At 43.5% G+C, this 18,083-nt stretch overlaps 1 protein-coding gene across 3 annotated transcripts in view; it reads left to right on the plus strand.

Moving 5' to 3' along the window:
* sema5ba (sema domain, seven thrombospondin repeats (type 1 and type 1-like), transmembrane domain (TM) and short cytoplasmic domain, (semaphorin) 5Ba) overlaps nucleotides 1-18,083 on the plus strand; it is a 149,390-nt gene that overhangs the window by 14,247 nt on the left and 117,060 nt on the right. For 2 of the 3 annotated variants that reach the window (XM_041950326.1, XM_041950328.1), the window contains exon 2: nucleotides 14,624-14,685. The exons of the other annotated variant lie outside the window; for it this stretch is intronic. The gene's annotated coding sequence lies outside the window, so the exon portion shown is untranslated. The remainder of the gene's footprint in view (nucleotides 1-14,623; nucleotides 14,686-18,083) is intronic. 3 annotated transcript variants of the gene reach the window in all.

The raw sequence follows: 18,083 nt of genomic DNA on the forward strand, positions 1-18,083 counted from the left end.
ACGCACCACAGGTGGACGATTTCAAAGCCTACTGTAAACCCAAGGCTACGAGAAAAGAATCGAAGATGTGCAATACTGACAAGAGTGAAGGGGGATTTTTTTTTTTGGCTGACGATAAAAGCATTACGTTCCGCTCAATCAGACGTACCTGTAAGCACCGCAGAGTGTACTCATTCAAAATATGCAGTCTGCTGCTCAGTTTTAGTAATGGATGTTGTGGCTGTGAAGCTTTAGTAAACCTTGTTTTAGTTTTTTATGTTTGAATGACCACATTCCTAAACAAATTGCTTCTCTTTTATGGGGTCTCTTGCTGACTGAGTCAAACCACTTTCAGGCTCACTGTTTTTCCTATAAACGATTCACAAGGGTGCATTAATTGTGGTGCATCTATCAGGATTAAGAGCACATCATCCTGCCTCCACGCTTGTTTGTGGCTTCGTTATTTACTGGAACGGCTTCTATACAATTCCTTAATTCAAAAAGCCCTGAAAATGCATTTCCTTTATAAGCTACTTAATAAAGGCTTTGTATCAAGTTTAGTCAAATCAGCTTTTGATATTGCCTAAAATCACAAATTAGACTTAGAGGGTTTTACTGTCTGTGTCTACACCCTTAGATGAGGTCATGAGGGGTTTTTTAGTACCAGCTGATGTGTATCGCTGCAGTCCACTACAAAACCCAAAGAAGAAGAAGAAGAAGCAGAAGAAGCTGTTTCTGCTGTCGTCGTCTTCCAGATATTCCCATAACCAGTAAAAACATGGCTGATAGCACCAACAACAGTAAAACATGGCTAGTGTCAGCTGACGTGAAAGAACAACTGCAGCTCCCAATCCATCTTTTAAAGTGCATCCTCCTCTCAGATCATTTTGTTTCTGGTTTTCAGCGTTCTTCTTATTTGCTCTGTTTATTACAGCCACGCGTAACGTAGCTCATTCCGACAACTTGTGGTGAAACCACACTTTGCAAAGCCTAGTTTATTCACTGCATTTCAAAAGTTCTCTTAAAATTCATTTAACATGCAATACAGCTAATGACTGGTCAGACCTGTGATGAATGGAGGAATAAAGTTTTTACAAAGCTGCTCCCATATTTAGACAACTTGTCATATTTGAAAATTTTTGCTTCTTTTGATTCCTCTTTCTACTCGTTTCTAGAGCTTCCAACCACATCACATGGTCTTCCCAGATATATTCACGGACACTCATTCATTATAAGTTAACTCGCTTTTAACTTCTTACTTCACCAGAGTTGTTCTGTGTGGGCTCCTGGACACTGCAGAGTGAAGCGAAGCAGAAGCTGAATAAAGGTGTTGCTTTGCATCATCGGAGAGGTCTCATTCATGCTAGATTGAATCCCAGTGAGCTTTGATCTGCTGCTTGGAGAGGCTGAGAGAACAGGGGAGCTTGAATCACCACTTTGATTTGGTCATGGAGCTTTGCAGGGAAACACTTCCTCACATCTTTCTTCACTTGGCTGATGAAACATGAATTAATGATATGTCACTTGCAAACTGTCTCCTGTTGACTTGTGCAGGTTCTGCTGAGGGCATCACAAGTTTGTTTAAGGTGTTGTCAGAAGTAAGCTAATTATGGTGCGTTGGCTCGAACATCTCTTCTGGGTGAGTTGGAAATCAGCAGGAGGCAGACATTGAGCTTGAGAATGCACACTGATATCCATGCACATACAGATTCAGGCAGTGTAACACGCTTTAGTGCTTCCTTTTATTTCCCCCCTTCCGGCCGTGCTCTCTTTGAACTTAAATTAATAGCCTCCTTTACTGCGTCACATATAATTTGAACCTGTCTCTCCGTTCTGCAATTCAATCTTAATTGCTAAGTACTTCCATTTCAAGAGTTGTTAAGCAAACGGCGCGTATGACGGATGAGTCTGTGGCAGTAAACACCAAATTACTTAATCAAAGGCTCTCTCTATCTTCCTGCTGCCTTTCAGAAAGTCAGGAACTCTTTGCTGTTGTCCCAGGAGAGGAGTTCGATAAAGGACGGGGACATTGTAAGCTGCCACTCTCTTCTCTTTAGTTATATCCTCACACCACAATGATAAATGGGGGTTTCATTCCTGCACTTTAAAAGATGGATTGGGAGGCTGATTCCCAGCCACTCATATGTTAAATGGTCTAATTCTTGCTGTCTCCTGCACCTCTTCTTGTCACACTTTCAGAATTTATCTCTGTCTTTCATTCTCTCCTATTTACTCTGTATCATCTGTATCACCCGAAGCTGCTTTTTAATTCCTGACATCTCTCATTTTGGGGCTCTCTTGTGGCACTCTTATCATTCCTCACTTGATGTCTCTCTCTTACAAATTTTCTGCTTTTCACTGAGCCGCCTTTTCACTTTTTTGGGGGCTCTTTCAGCCGCCGCTCCTGGTGGAATTTCCATTGATTAAAACCAGACGTGGCCCGCACTCCTGTGTTCACCTGACCAGGGCCGGCTCAGGAAGATGAATCACTTGCAGTCCTGTTCTATCAGTCCACTCTGTTTCCACAGCCATCCCTCTCTCCTAGCTGTCGACTCCAAAATGAAATGAGCCCCAGACTGATTGCGTGTAGGTTTAGGAGACAATAAGTTGGTGAGCTTTTTTATTTTTCTTGTCAGGTGAAGTGTTTGTATGCAGGGTTCAGGTGGGGTGTCGGTGCTTCAGGTTCGCGCAGTTTGGGTCTGTGTGTTTTCTGCTTAACTCCCAAAAGAGTTTTGGTGAAAGAATATTGACAATCAAACTTTTGAGTATCAAGTGCTCGCAGCCTGTAGGCTTGAAAGGTGCATCTTGAAAGTTTTTTTGAATGGTCCTTTGCAGAGCATAACAGCTGCAGTCAGCTTGGATTCACAGCAGTTACGATGGATTCCAACTGCAGCCTAAGATCAAGGCCAAAAAAGTGTCAAAACATCCACAGAAACTTCACTGCATCATTCACTTGTGTAGCATTGTCCAAACGATCAGCGCAAAAAATAACTAACAAGCTCACAATTACTTTCTTCTAGCGGAGCTTCTAAGCAACAAAGGTTGTGATGGCTTTGAGGTGGAGAGAGCCTCTGGAAAAAGATGAACGCGCTCATAGTTTCTTCATAAAACACTGCATCCGTGTTGCACCACTTGGGTTCACTGCTCCAGTGCTCCTCTGGAATGCATTTACTAATTTATTAGCGGAGCGATGAGTGTTTGGACCACGCTGAAGGCATGGATCGACAGTGGAGAAGTGAATGATGCTGCAGGAGTGCTTTGAGACGTTTCTGTGGCCACTTTGATATGTTTTCCAGAGGCACACAGTCACCCTGACTCTGAGTCTTTGTGAATCCGCAGTTGCCATCCTTCACAAAGGCACAACCTATGGACATGTCAGAGTCACCTTTCAAGCCGACAGCATAGAAGTGTTTGATGTTCAAAAGGTAAAAAAAAAAAAAAAAAAAAAAAAAAAAACCTGCGACAAAAGTGCTCTCTGTCTGCTCTTTTTCATGGTTTGGCCATGCCCCCTCAGTTCCAATAAATGGAAATCTGAATGTTGCAGCATGCAGTGATTTTCAAGACAATGGTGTGCTTTTAAGTTTGAGGCAGCAGTTTGGGGAAGGCCCTTTCCTTTTTCAACGTCTCGCAATCCCAAAACATTCAGGCCTGTGCTGGACCCCGACTTCAAAACCATCCAGAACCATTGGAGTGAACCGGAACACCGACTGTGACCTTATCACCAAACATCAGTGGCTGACCTCACTAATCGTCTCGTGGCTGAATGGGACCAACAGGGATTCACTCCAGCCAGCTTTAAAATCTGCTGTAAAGACCAAGAGCAGAAGAGTGGAGGCTGTCATAGCTGCAGATTAATGACCATTAGCTTTGGAACGATATGTTCAACCATCACATACTGTACTGGTGTAAAGATGGCTTGTCCACAAGTAGCGTTGGAAAGGGATGGAGTTTTGGGGGATTATTAAAGTCTCAAGACATCAAGGGTTAAAAGGCCAGACAGCCTCATGTTTGATTCATCCCTGTTAGGGTTAATTGTAATTCTCTATATGTGTCCATATGGGGAGAGTTTCTTTCTCACATTAGGAGTTGGAGCTGTGTTTCAGCGCTGCAGGCTGAAAGCTGTGTTAGCTTAATGCACATAATACATTAGGAAGATGGAGACATCTCACTCAATTTGGGCCAGTAATTTACATAGTGGTGGGTATGAAAGCATATGAGCTGTGCAGCTTCAGCAGCTGAGAAGGCTGCTGATTGCCATAATGCAGCTGATCCCCCCTCTGTTTGAATTTGCTTTGATGCAGCTGCATACAGCAGGAAACAGAAACTGGTTTTAGTTCTGTGTGAGACTTCTGCAGGCAAGCTCTCGCCCAAGGTGCGCTTTCCTCTGGATTTGCGTGGTGGTGCAATGCGCCCATCCCCTCTCGTCCCTCTTGTTTCCTCCTCCTCATCGCCCACTCTCTTTCTTTCTTCCACAGTCGGGGTGATGCTTACCGCTGCTTTGCTCGGCTCAGCTCGCATCTTCCCTTGATGGCGTCTGACCAACAGGGAAAAGACGGAGAGTTATCCTTTTTCTTCTTCCCTCTGGACGCCGGTGTCCTTTGGCTTAATAAATAATTCCTCGCCCCAGTCCTTCCGTTCCTTATCCTCAGGGCCCTACGCCTCAGAGCCCGGCGTCTGCTGAAGTAAATATGCATGTGAACGGCAGGTGCAAATGGTTTTCTTCTCCTTTCAAAGCCACATACAGTTCTCCCTCCTGGAAGTAACCACTTCAGGACTGCATGAAGGAATCAGCTCTGTCTTTCTGTGTTTTTGAGTGGAGCTGCTCTCCACCCACAAAGTCAGGGGATTTAGCTGGATTGCATCGCTGTGCATGTATTAATGATGCAGCTACTGTCAGAGTTTTTCTCGGTTGAGATGTGAGTTAGAAGAAAAGTGAGAGGGAAACGGAGATCAAGTGTTCGGGGTAATGAGGGACGGAGGGTTTGAGTGTGCACCGTTGGAGATATTCTCACAAAGCTTTGATAGGAAGTTTCAAGTTTCAGGATTAGAGATGTGGAGCACATGCTGTGCAGGTTACCTTACCTGGGTCATTGATTTGACTGCTGTGATCTAAGGGTTGCAGTTCAACAGCATTGTATGGATTCTGTATCCAGTATAGAATCTGTTATGGAATCCAGCTCCTTTCAAATCCAGCATCTATTGAGATTATCTGGAGCTGAGGTGTCTCTGAATCTGAATCCAGTATTGAATCAAATGAAGTTTTGCTTTGAACATTTGCTAGTAACTTTAGTTAAAAATAACTCAAACAAAGGCAGCACCTGAGGCGCTTCAGCATATTTGATGAAGCCGATGTACTTGCATGGTTCTTGCAGTTGCATGGTTGAATGTACTTATTGTAAGTCGCTTTGGATAAAAATGTCAGCCAAATACAGCAAATGTCATGTAATGCAATGCATCAGTGCTTGACAGTTGCAGATGCTTTGCCAGGAACTGGGTCTAAAACGAAAGCGACTATCCCAACCCCAACCCAGGTTTAGATTTTAGCATCCTTTTATACATGTCTTAATATTTTAAAAACAAAAGAAAACATTAGAATTTTATACATTTTATACATGCAATGTGCTACTGAAAAATATAGAAAAAGATTAGATGGAATCAGCAAATTTGGATCTTTTCCCAGCTTGGGCCTGAATCCAAAATGGGAGTGGCTATCTGAACCCAACCCTCGTGATTCTGCGTGAATGTGTTGTTGGTGAAGAAATGCAAAGGAATGATCAGTGGTCCTCCAGCAGCTGTGAGGATTAGGCTGCCGTTTCACTGATGTTCAGTTCTACTTTGTTTTTAATTCTTCTACACTTTATGACCAGCCTGACTGTACCATTATGCAAATGAGTGCTAAAGAATCCGCTGTTTGAATATAAAGCAGAATGTGAGTATAGACGCAGTCGCTCATTCAAACCACACTCACATCATGCTTACTTTCTTGGCTAATTAGGGTCAAAGCACACAGAGGCAGAATATGCTGTGCACCAGTTTATGCAGCAATGAAAAAGAACAGGCTGATTTTAGTGTTTGAATCAAATGTGATGAAAACAGTACTTCATCACATGTTGTGTGACACTTCAGCAGCCTCACAACATGATCCATCGCTCCAACGCCACAGTGTATCGCATGTTCGTCATGTTTGTGTCAAGGGCTGCGAAATGGATCCAGGTCTCTTTCTGCCGGCTTGGCAAGACTGGCGCGGCCATTTGGCTGCTGCACAATTTGGACGTGTGGATCAATATTCAGCTCGATAAGTATAATGTCGGTCTGAAGCTGAGGTCGCTGCTGCTGGCTGCCTGCAGACAATTCAATCCCCTCGCTGTGCACTTCGCTCTGCAGCAGCACAACAAACCGTACTTGGAACCATCAAGCCCGGTTACAGACCCATGCATGTGAGTAGCCTTTCCCACAAACAAGCACTCAAGGACACAGAAACAGAGGAGTGCACACCTAGAACTCGCCCAGATACACACACATATACTGTAAAATGTTCCATCACACCCAGACAAACACCCAGTAGTGCAACCACATTTACTCCAGTAGCAGACTAATCAACAGCCCGGGGACCACATGTAGACTCTGTTGGAAAGACTTTATCCCACAGCAAACACCTGGTGTAAATGCACTCACACAGTCCGCACACACACAGACACACACAGCAGGACTGCACCGCTAGAGCTGCAGAAGCAGCACAGATTAGCTGGAGAAGAATGTCCACCATGCTGCAGGTCTTTTGTATCTCCTCTCCCCCGATGTCTGCCTTAAAGCTTTCACGCCCATGCTTTTCTTATTTCACCTCTTTGCTGTGTTGTTTGCTGTAACTGAATTTTGAAGTGTGAGTTAAAGAGTGTCAGTCAAATCTTATGAAAACACCTTTTTTTTTCAAATCCAATATTATAGACATTAAATAAATGAAAGAAATCCTGCCTGGGCTGAAAATGTGTGCAGGATGAATGCATTATACAAACATCTTCTGAATTTTCAGAGATTTATCTAATAGGTAATATGAGGCCTAAAATACAAAAACAAACCACAGAACTGAATTAGAATTGACTGTGGTCTGTTTTAACTGTACAGTGTTGTGGTTCACTATTATATTAGTGGTCATTCCAGATATATACAGAAATAAAAATAAAGTGAAATTATAGGCTTTAAACTGTTAATAATGTCCCCTTATTGTAAATTCAAACCATTACTTTACAACATGAGAGTTTTTGAAAGCTTTAGTGCAACAGATAAATATTGACTAATGTCCATTTAATGAAATAAGCACGATGCAGAAGACGTGGCCTCGTTCATATCTGTACAATATGTGAACCTGGCCGTCTCACATGAGGTAAACATCAGGTTAATGGCACAACACAAAAACAATTTTCAGAAACCCCAGTCAGCTAACTAGATCAATACATTTAGCCAGCTCACTCATCGTGACTGTTGGAGCTTTTTAAAGAACTAAATCAGTTCTCCTCTGCTGCCCTTCCAGGTGTTAGCTTGTTCTCATTAGCAGCTTCTATTTCATGGAGCTTTACTGCTGAATGCCAGCTATGTTAGTCCACTGACTCTACGAGACGAGGCCGCTGCAGCTGGGCTGAGAAGATAAGGAAGCGAAGTGACCTTTTTCACGGCAGACATTGTGACTTTCTGTCAAAATCCAGGTATAATTAACATTAATGTTGGCTTAGTCGCATCCAAAGCCAGGTGACCCAGTAAGCTTTACCACCGAGCGATGCATGATGACGTGTGAGGACCCTGAAGCTGTCATAACTGAAAGAAATGCAGCCATTATTATGAACCGATTGTCAAATGGACTGCATTTTGCCATTTTTGACACGAGGCGGGTGCGTTGATGTTAGCCACTGCTGCGCTGCCCAAGTTTGAGTGAAGGTAAGAGAAAAGGAGAAAGTTAGTAACAGAGAGGCAGTGAGGCTGGTAGATATATGTATATTAAAAAAACATAGACATAGAAAGTTTTTCTTGAGCATGCCAGTTTTTAAGCTATGAACTTAGGTAGTCCAGCTCCTGTATCTGCTAGGCCCTGCTAGCAAAGGGCTAGTTGCTAGCGCAGGCTAATGGTCTGTGTTTAGCTATAGCAAGCCGTGCTAGCTTAGCTACTGCGTGCTTGACAGCTTGCTGTGGCAATATATATATATATATATATATATATATATATATATATATATCTTTTATATTTTTTGTAGTTTTTGTAGAAAATATACATATATATTTAACTTTATTTTGTATTTTGTATGTAGAGTGCCTGTAACACTCGAATTTTCCCGGCTGGGGATTAATAAAGTCTTATCTTACCATATAAAAATTAAGTTAAAAGTTATAACCAATGACTCAATTCATCTTCAAAATTAATCAGTGGAAAGCTTGAAAATAATTGCTTGCTGCTGCCCTAATAACAGTCTGTTTGGCTTTTTGGGAACTTAGTTTAATAAAGACTTTAATAAAAGCCATATTACATAGCTGTAATCATAATTTAGCCTTCTTGCAGCAACGCCCACTGTTACGACTATTGTCCATCATTAGCAACCAGTGCTGTGGTCGGGTAGAGTCTGGATGAGTTGATGTCACGTTTGAGGATCGTTGCAGTTAAAATCTGTCTGAAGGTGCAGACACACAGAATCTGGCTGAAAGCGCCGGCTGGAGGGTGACGTGGTGCGAGCCATGCAGTGCTTGGTTTTGTTTCCAACATGGCGGCTGGGTCCCAGAATTACAGCTAAACAGTGCATTTCTGAGAGGCAGTTTGGACGAGAAATAGGGCGTAAAGTTTCATATGTTATCAGCTCTAACCAGTTTGATAGTTTGATCTGGTCTTTGATCCTGGTGCACTGATGTATTTGGAGCGTCAGGCTTCTTTAATTGAGTTGCAGCTTAATTACGACCCATTTGAGCTTAGTGGGCAATCAGATAGAAACACATACACATGACGCAACAGGACCACACACGTTTACAGTATATAACACTAACAGTGTATATGTGGAGGTGTGGATGTGTGGGTGCGTGCTCCAGCCATTTGTCCCCACTCTTGCAATAATGCAAGCGACCTCTCTGCTAACCTGGAGAGGCTGTTTCTGAGAACAGGGAGGGCGGGGTCGGAGGTCACCCCGTATAAATAAACAGGTGTCAAGTGCTATGATGGAAAGCCAGGGACATATGAAGCTGGGCTGGAAACCCGGCCAGGCTGCCGCCACCGCCGCCATGGAGGCGTACGGGGAGGGAGAAGAATAAGAGGGGTAATGGATGACTTTGCCTGTCAACGTGATGCCATGGTTTCAGGTTGTGCAAGTGAAACCGTCTCATCTGTGAGAGTCGACCTTTTGGGAAGCGTGTGTGTGTATGTGTGTGCTGTCATGTGACCTTGGCCAACAGCCTCCAGCCTCTTGGGTGTCTTATATTATTCAACCAGTTTAATTGCCACTGTCTCACTCTTTCTGTCACTGTCTTTCAAGCCCAGTTGATTTCATTTGTTGTGTTTAATATACTAAAATTCACACATTTTCCTTTTGTCCCTTTTGTTGTTGTTGTTGTTGTTTTTCCTCATCTCGTCTAGCAGACACATATCACAGGTTGTTAAGATTGAAAAGCCCTTTTTGCGTGATTCTGTGCACGAAATTGAAACGACTTGACCTGACTTTGTTCATTTGATTGGGATGTAAACAACGTAAAGTGTCGTGTGTTGACTGATATTGTAAAAAATAAAATATAGACAGGCAGTTAGTTAATGTAAGGAAAGCGTTTGTTTCAGGGGGGGTGTGAAGTCTTCATTGTCTTCTTGTGTAATAGCGATTCCTATGATTACACCTGAGGCAGATAATAGTCTCCTACAAGTCCAATATCACGATGTAAATACTGCCTCACCTCTTTGAACAGTCATGTTTCCTGTCAGCCAGCATCCTGTCTGTTCTCTCTCAGACTGCTCTTGGACGTGATGCCTCCCTGTTTGTTTATGCTGTGTTTGGTTTCGTCTGGATTTGTCCTAAGGCTGTGAATTGTAAAGCATCAGTTTAAGTGTTAGGGGATCGCTGTTTTCCCCCCATGCTGGGACTTTAGTAGTTTAAGTGGGGGTCATTGTTTTTTGGATTTGTTGACAGAATGTGATTTGGCCTCTTCTGTATTCTGATCAGTTTCCTGCAGGACTCTGCAGACATGCTTTCAAAATGGATTTGTAATTGGACCCTGAGAATGGACTGATTCAAAAGTTTTCTGCCAGATTCTGATTGAAATATCAGCAAAAGTTTTACATTTTTATGACACCTGAAGTACAACTGGACCCATAGATTCGAGGGGTAATGTTATCAACCATGTTGGCCTGTCAAGGCTGTGCAACCTGCTGCTGTTTGTGTTGGTCAGTATGCAAAAATGGGACAACACATAATGCACCAACAGTGCTCGAGTAGTTTAGAAACAGTGTCATGACATGGTTTATCTGGCAGCCTCATTGTTTCCTCTGCGCAGTGTGAGTGGACCAGCTGAGCAGAGAGAAGCGCTGTGTGCTTTTCCTCTTTGGTGCTCGTTGCTCGGTGGAATTTTGCTGCATTTTAGAGCTAAATAATTACACCTTTGAAATGCTTAGTGCATTTTATCCCATCTGTGATGTTTTTGACCACATGAAAGTGAAGCGTATTGATGTACATAACTGATCACAAATCAGCATTTTGTTCTTTTTTCAGACCAGCTCTCTTTAGAGACATCACTGATGGAAGCAAATATCCAACAGCATCAGAAAACATTAATACCTTACTTTAGATGTAGCTTTTGTCAGGCTCCAATCTTGTGTTTTGATTTGTGGTGATGGAGCTACACTTGTGTACATTCAAATTATGTATATTATCTTTTCTTGAGACATTATATTTTTGGTTTGATGCATATTAGCTGCCCTGGCTCAGGTGAGGAACTACTGCCGTTTGGGACCCCTGTGGCATGTCACCTTGTCTCTCTCCCCGTTGTGGCTGTCAGAAACGTCACATGAATCCACTGTGGTCGGGAGCAGCCATGAAATTCCATAATGTATGAGAGATACTGGTGACTGATAATGTCATCTTGTCACATGCTCTTGAGTCTATTTGTGTAACAGCAGTTGATAGAAACATGCAATGACTTGCTTATTATTCTGCAGAATTTGTCTAAAATTTGCACTCGTATAGAAACAAAGCTAATGAGACCCTAACTGCCAGTTACTTTCACTGAATTGTATTACCAAACATGTCCCTCAGGTTAGAGATGGCATTAGTGCTAGCTGCTCAGTTAGCTGACATCATGACTTGGCTGGGGAAAACATGCACTGTTGTCCTTTTTGTAATGAACTTCTAGTTTGAGCACAGCCATTTGAACTGCAGCTGCACAGAGCCATGCCAATGTTGTCACTGTGGATTGGGAAGATAATTGTGAGTCCGGTTCCAGTCACCCACATAGGTGACAACACCAGAGGATGACAATATTAGCAGTTTGTATGACTCTACAACAAAGTGTTGGGAGACTTTTTGGAGTGCCACTGGCTCAGTTTATGTCATGTAGTGTGTCCTTGTTCAATAGGAACAAGGATGTGGTGTGTTAGACTTTGGCTGGCCTCAGAAAAAGGCAGCAGCACCCTGCTACAGTCTGATGTAAACTGAAAGCTGCAGGCAGTAATTCACTCCTAATTAGACATATTTCCTTTACTGCCCTGAAGGAGGGCTGTTAAACTACACAAGTATACACTGTGTGTGTGTGTGTGTGTGTATGTGTGCGAGTGTGTGTGTGTGTGTGTGTGTGTGTGTGTGTGTGTGTGGGTGGGTGTGCGTGCATGTTTGCACGCGTGTGTCTAATAAACTCCATGAGTTGTTGAACTCCTGCTGCCTCATAACTCGCCTCTTCACCTACTTCCTGCTACGTCTTCATTAAACTGTCTGATTCAGTCACTGGTAAATGGAGCTTAATGAGGAGCATTTGATTTGCACTGCTGGATCCGATTGCCACCATTGATAACCACTCCTTATGGACAGAAACGAGGGAGATGACCTGCGGTGAGCAGCGAAAGTTTTGACAGACCAAAAGAAAGTTCCAGATTGGAGCACACGAGTGTGATCTGAACCTCCTGACTGCTTTGTCGGCCTCACGCTGTTATCAGAGCCGCTGGTTATAGAGCATCTCAAGTTCTCCACACACACACACACGCAGGCACACACACACACACACACACACACACACCAGCACACGACTTTCAAGGACTAATTCAAGATTAGAAAAGTGGAGACAGAAAGTAGATTGCTGCTATATACAGCATATCTATCTATCTATCTGTGTGTGTGTGTGTGTGTGCATGTGTGTTGTGGGGACATAAATCTTTTAACACAATCACTTTGTGGGGACTCAGCTTTCTTATGGACACAAAACAACAAACAAAAGTTAAATAAATGCAATTCTTTAATTTTTTTAGGCTGGAGGAGCAAAGAAGTATGTGGGCAAGACTGAATTTGTGCGTTCTTTTAGAGCTTTTTTCGCGGCAGACGTTTTGACTAGTCGTGGCAGGAAAGGCACAGGCGAGACAAATCTCTTTAACAGTGGCTCAGCTCCAGTAAGTGTCTCAGTAAGCCGTGACAGTGGGCCAGCATGCCCGATACCAGGACCCTGAGGTCGTTCACCTGAATGGATTGCAGCCTTTATTAATGCTATCAAACGCACATGTGCTTTATAATGTTTTCTCCAGGTTCAGTGCCTGCTGTGAAGGAGGTTTATATCTGAGTGAGCTTTGGGGATGGCGGTGTCAGTCTGGTGGTTGGTTGGTCAGTCAGCGCTAAAATATCTCAACAACTGTTGGGTTAATTGGCATGAATATCGGTTCGGGCCTTCATGTTTCCCTGATTCCAATGACTTTGGTGATGGTGATTTTTCCACCACGAGAACCTTTATGTATGTCTAAAATCATAATTACATCAACACTCTGTCATTGCAAACTGAAGAAAGTGAGCTGTTTTTATTTGAAAATGAAAATGTTCATGTATGGGCCGCACCCTAAAACTAACAACTAACTAACTAAAGCAGCTTTGAGCAGCATCATCAACACTGAACTCTGGATAACTGGTTATCCCCGTATGGAGAACTGGCCCTGGCCCCGGCTCTGATGGTGTCTGTTGTCATCAGCTTGTGTGACCACATTGCTGCCGTGTGATTTGCATCACGCTGAATGTCACATGCCTGTCACTGATCTGGTCAGTACATTTTACTGAGCACTGTCTGCTGCAGAAGCATCACTTCAGGAGATTGGTGTGTGTGTGTGTGTGTGTGTGTGTGTGTGTGTGTGTGTGTGACAGAGAGCAGGCCTACAGGTCACAGACTAAGCAGTTTATGAGAATTCTTCCTCCTCACTCGTTGCAGTGAATAAAGCCTGATCCCACACTGACACTGGAGATTATGGGGACTTTTTTTGTTTGAGCGGACACTTCCCGCTGCTCAGCGCTAAATTCTCAGCTTAGCTCCATAGAAAATCCCCTTTACTGCATTTGTCTACCTGTCTTTGTGGCTGTGCAGGCTTTTAGCATTGATCTGTCTCTGAACTGTATTTCAATTCATTGATGCTAATTTTGATAATCGATTAATTGTCACCAATGAAGCAAAAATTGTGTGTATTTGTACATACATGTATTTAAATGTCTAGTTCCAGCTTCCAGCTAAGAATTTTCTCTTTCTTATATCATTGTGATTTGAACTGAATTAACTTTTAGATTTTTGGTCAGACAAAAAAAAAAGAAATTTCAAGATATCACCTTGGATTCTGGGTACTTCTGAAGGACATTTTTCAACATTTTATTACATTTATACACTAAAAATGGGCAAATAAGCCCTAAATGTTGTCAAAGGGATCTGCTGAGGACTCATTTGTCCTGTTCATGCTAATGAGTAGCAGCAGTCTGTATGAATGCACAGTTGATTATACTGTATGTTTAAGCAGAAGTGATCAGTCTCAGTGGAGCAATACGATGGCAATAACCCCTCGGTTATTCATTTTTGCCATTCTGTGTGGAAGTGAAGGAAACAGCAGCCATATTACGGCCGTAGACGCCGTAAGAGGGATGGCAAGTCTGAGCTGCTCTTTCAGGTTGCCTTAGAAACCAACCAGGGCTATTTGTTCCAATTTGCTTTGTGGCGTTGAGATCAAAAAGCTTGGAGCCCAAAGTGCTCTCTGCATATTAGCATCCGTGTTTGATTCAACACAATTAGGCAGTTTCACCTGATTTACATCCATATAGTGAATTTACAGTTGAACATACTGGGCTGTGCTTTCTGTGCAATGCAAGGCGTCCTGTGTTATATGGGTTTTATGTGTTTGAACTGCATTGAACTTTGGAGTTTGTTATTGTCCGGTTAGGCCCTCAGTTGACGTAAAGGCATCTTGCAGGTCCCTCTTTTGCTGCAGCCCCCAACCCCACGAAGTCTCTGTTTAAATGCCATTCCTGCACCGCCTTCTCTGCTCCATTGATAAGTTGGCGGTTTGTTTACGAGAGCGGCAGCACTTCTTTGTGGCCCTTCACTCTGCTTATGAGGAGGAGGCGAGCAGCAAGTGAAAGACTCACCCCTCCCCCTCCCCTCTCTCTCTCCCTCTCTCTCTCTGTAGAAGTTTGAAAAGGACAGACGGCCCTCTCAGCCCCCTCCCCACACCCCAGTGATGCTTAGCTGGTGAGTACACTTTTTTCATTCAGAACCTTTCATGCCACTTTCACGCTTTTCTTTCCATCAGTTTCTGAATGTTTTACCTGGATTTCTGCTTCGCCTTTGCTCCACAACTCAGTTTTTTTTCTTTTTTTTTACCTTTGAGCTCAATTTTTCTGGCAAACACCAAACTTCTCTCTGGTCTTGTGGATATCTCCACGATGAGGGATTGCTATTATTCTTCTTCTCTCATTCCCACTTTCTCTAAATGTCTTTCTTCCCTCCTCCCAAAACTCTGTGGCAAGGCAGCCTTTTTCTGGTGAAAGCCCTTCATTCTGACCGAGTGCAGTGATATGAAAAGCAGCGGCGAGAGTGCGGCAGTGGAGGCAGAAGAGGGGCGGGTAAGATGGAGAGGTGGGAAGAAGGTTGGAGGGGCTTTAGACCAGTTGCTAATGGACCAGTTTTACACCCCACGACACCCCCCCACCCCCCCACCCCTCCTCTCTCCCCCTTGTGACATCACCTCCACCAGAGCACACCGAACACTGGTAATCACATCCCTTGGCCCCCGAGGGTGATTATTTTCCGCTATTTTTTTTTTTTTTTCGGACCTCTATTAAATGCACAGGAATAAAGATGGGTGAGGCTGAGGGAGAAGACATGTAACCAAGGTCTCCAGCTGGATCCAAACCTTGGAAGTTACATGGTCAGCATCTTAAACCTGCTCACCAGAACACCAAATCAGTTTTGGTTTTTAAAGAAGTTAACCTAAAAATATCAGCACCTGACTATCAAACAGCTCATGAAAGTTTTTATTTTTCGTTGGGTAATTGTTTAATGTGAGACATCTAAATGCTGTAGACATCAGCAAACTATGAAATCAGTCTGGTATTCACAGTAATCAAGCTCTGCTTTGTTTGCATTGCAGTTAAGTCTTTATGTAGATGAACAGATCATACACATTCTGTTGTCTTCCTTCCGGCATAATTAGAGATTATGAGAATTATCCCATGAATATGAGAATACTGAGCCAACATATTGCCTGAGGCCTGTCTGTTGTTGTTGCTTGTCTATTCTAGGCTGATCAGCTGAAAAGTAATTCTTGGGAGTAAGATTTTTCATTCATGAATTGCAGCAGAGTCAGATTACAAAAAATGCTTCAAAGTGGATTCCCACAAAGCCCCCGACCTCCACAAATAAGATAATCAAATGCTATCATCTCTTTTAAAAGCCAAGCTGAGATTGAGCGTCTAACTCATCAGTCGACCCTTTACTGCCAAAAACAGGAATCTCTCAGAAGAACACAGGCCAATTTATCATGAAAAGCACAGAGCACTTCTGCTCCAGTCTCACCCTCCTCTCGCTTTCTGTATTTAATATCCCTGAAGACCAGGCCTGGCATTTGCTTGCGTTCTGTTGTTGTACTCCCTGTGCTTAGCACTCACCTCCTTCTCACTTACTCTGCTCAATTCAATTTGTGGCCTAAATGTCTTTCCCTAATATGTGTCATTGGAGCAGAGCAGCGTTGCTCCCTCTCCGCCTGCTTTGATGAAGCTCCTCTGTGTTTGTCTTGGTCCTCTCCGCTCCTCTGCGAGGAGATCAGGGTCTCCAGTCGTGGTTGGCATGTCGTCTCCTCCGGCCCCGCTGTTGTTTGCTGATATTTAGTTCAGGATGACAATAAGCCGGAAGAAAACAAGCTCCTTTCAGGCCAATAAGAGAGAGAAGGGGTGGACTGAGAGGGAGAGAGAGACCTAGAAAAAACGGGGGGACAGGGGACTCATCCCTGGATGCGGATTCTCTTTAAAGCTCTCTGTTTGTGGCCCCCGGGGCCGAATTAAGTGAGCGTCATTATCCCTGGCAAATTACCACGCTGCCTTTGTGGTCCAGCCATGGTACATTAGGGTGCCTTAAAACGTGGCCGAGCCGTGCCCATTCAGCTCACAAAGAGAGGGGCCGCTGGCAGATCCCTGGCCTGGCTCACAGAAGAAGCATTCACACCACAACAGGGGGATGGTGACGGTGATGGAGGGGGGTCTTCTGAGATGAGTAAAAATCACTCGGGCCAAGGCTGATGTGACATAGTCCGAACAGCCATGCCAGATGATGTCATCACTTGGCTTCACCTAGAGTTTGATCGGCCGCGGAAATCGTTGATCTGATAAGGAGACTCATGAATATGGTTTCCATGCCAGTTCTGTAGACAGACCCGCATGTATTCATCTAGTAACCATATCAGGATTTGGATCCAGTCTTTAGTGGACTAATTGCCAATTAGCCATGTAGCAACAAATTATCGGCTCGCCATAAATTCACTGGCCTCCTTGAGTAAACTACATCTGCTGTCTGATGTCTCATCAGGTCCAGTGAACCCTCGTTGGGGGGACCTCATGTGCACACAGTTAATCTTTTTATGTGAATAGAAATTAGGTTCAAGATGCCAATTTGGCCTTAGCATTTTTTAAATCTTGTAGATGAATCTGTTATCTTCATCTGATATTGAAAATAATTGTTAGAGAAACAAAAGCTATGATGTGTACGGCCGCAGCCATGTCTGGAGGCATTTATGTTTTGTCTGCAAGTTTGACACAAACGTCAAATTGGACTCAATGATAAACTGATAAGAACTTGCTGGTCAAAGATCACTGTGACCTCACAAAACACATTTTTGACACAACTCAAGAATTCATGTGCTAATTATGACAAGACTCCACAAAGATGTTTCATAGGATAAAATGAAGAAGTTTATGGTTTATATGAAAAAGGTCAACTTCACAGGGACATCAGAATTTTCTGCAAAGCGTTTTTTTGACCGTAACTCACGAACAGAGGGGAGATTGCTGGTTAATTTTCTCCATCAGCTGGCTGGCCCAAAACACGCTGAGAGTACTGGTCTTGTTTAAAGTAATGAGCAGGTGCACAGCCCAGGCAGGAAGAAAGACCCGGGCATCCATTATTTCATCTGCTCAGTGCTTTGGAGTTTCGTGGATCATTTGTGGTGATTGCATGAATCACAACGTCTTTTATCCCTCCACCACTGAGAGGAGGCTTTCTCAAAAGTTTTTTTGGAGCTGGTCTGAGCCGGAAGAGCCGACGCTGTCTGGGTCTGTGTGAAGGATTTCAGGCGTTGCAGGGTGCTTGCAACATATAAAAGTCTGTCAGTTATGGATGACATCCGCTACAAGCTTTGGTGGAAGTTTAGTGTTCGTTTCAAACATCAGCAGGTAGCTCAGACTCAATACAGAGCGATCAGAGTTGATCCTCTGGGCCTGAAATGGTCGAATCAAGTTTCTGCCAAACGGCCATAAATTCTGAGTGCACCATGAGCTGTAGTATCAAACTCTTCAAGGAAAACTAAGGGCTGCTGAATGCTCTGTAAAAGTCTGAGTGTGTGAAATGTTTGTTCTTGGCACCGTGCCTTTATTTAT

This window comes from Chelmon rostratus, chromosome 13, assembly GCF_017976325.1.
Source record: "Chelmon rostratus isolate fCheRos1 chromosome 13, fCheRos1.pri, whole genome shotgun sequence".
NCBI classification, from domain to species: Eukaryota; Metazoa; Chordata; class Actinopteri; order Chaetodontiformes; family Chaetodontidae; genus Chelmon; species Chelmon rostratus.